Source organism: Lactuca serriola, chromosome 4 (genome assembly GCF_051521515.1).
Source record: "Lactuca serriola cultivar US96UC23 chromosome 4, Lser_US96UC23_V15, whole genome shotgun sequence".
NCBI lineage: Eukaryota > Viridiplantae > Streptophyta > Magnoliopsida > Asterales > Asteraceae > Lactuca > Lactuca serriola.
In genome coordinates, this window is record NC_136411.1 from 249,874,007 (window position 1) to 249,878,673 (window position 4,667).

Below are 4,667 nucleotides of genomic sequence, written 5' to 3' on the forward strand. Positions count from 1 at the left end.
TGTGTCCTTTTCTGTTGCAGTTAGAACACTGCATTTCACGGCAGGCGCCGTTGTGGTGGAAGTTGCATTTGTTGCACTTCGGCAAACTTCCAGCATACTGCTTCCCCGGAGCAGTAACAGCAGTAGGGGTTACCGCGGCATGCATTGCCACGATTTGTTGTTTCTTTGCAGCTCGCTGCTTCTTCTCATCCCAAAACTTCCGCTTGGTGCCAGCGGGTTTGGAGGGTTCTGGGATGGCTAGGGTGGTTGTGGTTGCAGGGGTCTTGAGTCCATGGTCAATGAGTCTTTGTGCCAATCGCTTGGCACTGTCGAAGGTAGCGGGGTTGGATGCTAAGACATTCCCCTGGTACGGAGGCACTAGCCCCCATATGTACCGTTCGATCTTTTTCCCTTCAGTGGGAACCATATTGGGGCAGAGGGCCACCGGTTCGCTAAATCAGGCAGTGTACGCGATCACGTTGGTGCCCTTCATGATCAGATTCTAGAGTTCATGTTCTAACTTCTGGACTTCGCCCCTCGGGCAGTATTCCTCAGTCATGAGGTCCTTCATTGTTTCCCAGCCCATGTCGTTAGCCACGACGAGAGTTAGGGCTTCGACGTGGCCGTTCCACCATGTTAGGGCTTTATCCTCAAAGATGCATGCGGCATATTTCACTTTGCACGCAGCAGGGCACGAACAGATTTCGAAGACTGATTCAGTCTTCTCGAACCATTGCGAGAGAGCAATGACTCCGTCGGTGCCATAGAAAGGCTTCGGCTTGCAGTTTGTGAAATCCTTGTAAGAGCACTCTCTCAAGCGCACAAGGATTTCGACTGGAATAGATTCAACAGGGGTTCCACCTCTGCTAGCATCTGATGAGTGATACTGAGCCATGGCAGTTGCCACTGCTGCAGCTACGACAGCATTCAGGGCTGCAGTATCGATGACCGGAGGCGGTGGAGGCGGTGGAGGTGCAGGATTATTCCTATTCCTGGGAGTCTTGCGAGGAGGCATCTTTCAGCTATAAGTTTATAAAGACATGAAAGATGGTAAGAATCAATTTGCAAGCAGCGTGAGAGTGACACATGGACTAACTAACCATATCCCAACAGTTTGAATGAGTGTTTGAAATCACAATAAGAAATATTAGTAGGAATACACAAGTGTACAAATTTTTCCCACATATTAGATAGATTTCAATAATACGGGTATTACTGATGTAATAAGTTCAAGGAAAATCCACCTAACAGTAGGTCTTACATCATACCATAAGGACCAGACTGACAGTCCTAGATTCCTAATTAGAGTATCGAAAGTTAGGAATATTTTACAGACAAGTGCTACTTAGAGCACATAAGTTCAAGGCTATCCCTAAATCAAAAGACAGAGATGTACTAGACATCATCTAATGGCGATGGGAGTTCCTCGGGCGAGCCCTGAGGTCGGACACTTGGCGAAACACCGCTTGAAGGTGTCGATCCTGAGCTCTGTGACGAGTTCTAAGTTCCTCGACCTCAGCTCGGGAGGCAGCCAGCTGTTGTTGTAGGGTTTCGTTGGTTCTCCGGGTCCGTTCCATGTCTTCTTCAAGACAGCGGATGCGGACCGTATTGACGCCTGAATTGGCATCAATCTCCATGACCCGGTCGATGGCTGCTCGACCTTGCTCGACATTACGAGCTATTCGGCGGATGATTACCGGCAGAGCTCTGTCAGCAGAGCCACCATCGCTGATGTTGTAAAAGGTTCGGTCCCCAAAGTATGGTAAGGGCTGACCCTGTTCATCACTCCAGCGGTTCAGGTTGTTTGCCCACATGGGTGTAGGACCTGGGAACGCTGGTCGAGGGTTGTTGTTCGGGGCTTGACCTACAAGCGGTAGGTTGTTGACTTCAGGCTCGGAGTCAGATCCATCAGAAAAGCCTTCAGCGAGGTGATCATCCAAAGGGATTGGATGTTCATCTTCAGGCTCTTCATCGATCCACCCGGCATTGCCTTCATTGGGAAAGTACGGGTCGCCATGATGGAATCCAGCCATGTAGATCTACGCGAGAAGAGAGGTATAAGAATATAGTATACGTGTAACTTAGTAGCACAAAATACTCCTATAGTATTTTAAGTTTAGGTTCTACTGACTTTCTTGTGGTAGTGTTGGTAAGTTTTTAGACTTGTTAACATATCACAACCATTCTAGGGCATATGCTAATCACTCCTAGGACCAGCATAGTTGATCAGGCTATGCCATTCCCAGGACTAACCATACATCCCCGAGCTCAATTGTGATATTCAACAATCGTAATACTTTTGTTATTGTCATTGTGACACTGATTTTAGTATGAATGCAGACTAGTATACTTAATTAAATATTTTATTATTTAAAGTATAGACTCTTGGTCAGAGTGTTTTAATCCCATTTGGGTTTATAGATTAGTATATCTTTTATGGGTTGATATACTTGATTCACTATAAACAATGCTCTGATACCAATTTGTCACACCCCAAAATTAAGAACGGCGGAAACGTTCTGGGGCGGAGGACGTCATGTATAGTATCACAACACAGTAAATGTAAATAAGTAAACAACATCATCCATTGCATTAAATATATAATTTTATTACAAGTGTGTTCTGTACAGATATAGACACCAAAAATAATGTAACACAAAATAATATGAGATGAGTCTTGAATGCTCTCCATCTTCTCAAAAGCTGGCCTCGGTACCTGTCTACTGATGATCTGAGAATACAAGTTATTTTGAAAGAGTTTATCAGCATTAAGCTGGTGAGTTCATAAATATTTTAGTGTCAATGTTTATTGTCAAAAACGTTTGAACCTGTCTCAATGTATAAGTTTGTAAAAATGTAAGTAAATGTTTGAAAGTGTTTGTAAAAGTTTGAATCTCTCAGAAAATCCTATATTTTCTATAAAAGTAACCTTCTACCAAGGCTAAACTGATTTGTAAACTCGTCTGTTGTAAAAGTGTGTAATTTACCCAAGTATAACTAGCATTTGATAAAATATAGTTTGTACATTAATGCTTTAAGTGAGATTATCACTAAAATATGTAATGGGTAAATCATTGTAGTATTGTAGTTTTGTATAATAAGAACTACTGCTGTACTAATTACTACTACCTTAAACCGGATTTATATTAAGGTATAATGTGATAAATTGCACCATGCTATCGACTGGTAACAACGACATAATGAATGGTCGTAATAAAAGAAATGATGTTTGGCACTCGCAGACCTGCAGGTCCGGCTGTAGCTAGCAGCAAGGTGTAGGATAGTCAATCCAGCATAGATCTATACGCAAACTCACGCTCTCCCTCCAAGAGAATTCTGGCTACAACTCGGGCCATGACATTTAAGGCATGCTCCGACACAGTGGATCACAATTGTTACGTATTTATGTATATGTAATGTTTCTCGTTCAAGTATAGCTGTATATGTACTTGTTTCTAGTATAGCTGTATATGTACTTGTTTCTAGTATAGCTGTATATGTTCATGTTTCTAGTATATCTGTATATGTACTTGTTTCTAGTATATCTGTATATGTACTTGTGTTACCCCGATGGTAACTAACTATTGATGTACTGATAAGTATGAATATGGAAGTACTTTTATGTCTATACATGTATATATGATATATAAGTAATATGGAAACGACCTTCGGATGGTCACCTGAAATCCCACCAGACCACATCCAAATCGAGGAAAAGGAAATAGGGCGGATGGCGTTCCTAATCCCTTTGAACATTATTTATATATCTATACATATATGGGCATGCAATTGAATATATAAAAGCATAAATAAGTTTTCATAAGACATTTGAAGCATAAATATAATTTCAAGAGAATATCGACTTGATGTCGATCTTTAAAACAATTTGAAGGCATAAGTTGATAAAACAGTTTAAGTATAAGAAGCATTTGTTTGAATCACAGTCTATAAATAAGTTTGGATAGTAAAAGAGTTTGTAAAACATTTCAAAGCAAAGCAGTTTGATAAACAGTTTGAACAGTGGTAAAAATCGTTGTTTTCCTAGTTATTAATCACATGTGATTAAATGCAATCACATGTGATTGAAGCAATAACTATAAGTATTTGACTTGTATCCCCCCCATAAAGTATTTAAAACATTTAAAATCATTTCAAAGGTTGATTCAAGGGGTATGAACTCACTTGCGGTGAGTTGTCTGAATTGTAGTGTCGGATACCGTGCTAGGTGGCAAACGGAGACTTGTTTACACGCACGAGCCTAGTTATCGTATAATAAGAATATATATAACTAATTAGACAAATAATAACTTAATAAATAAGTTAAGACACTTAGAAAACATGTAACCACTTTTTATAAGTGTTTAAGGTCCAAATGGTTGCATCTAAGTTGCTACGGGACAAGGCAAAAGGGTTTGAAACATCAAATGGCCTCGCATAAGAGTTAACCACCCAACAAACCCCACCCTTTGGAGTTTACGGCCGTAAACTCATGGGTTTATGGCCGTGAACTCCTCTCATGGTGGTTTTGGGTGTTTTAAAGTGCTATCTTGATCCTAGAACACTCCTAGCTTTGTTGGAATAACACATGAAGTAGTTTAAGGCCCTAGAATGCTCCATAGGGGAGTTTACAGCCTAAAGTCCATCTACCCTAGAGTTTACGGCCGTAAACTCCTATGGGGTGATGGCTT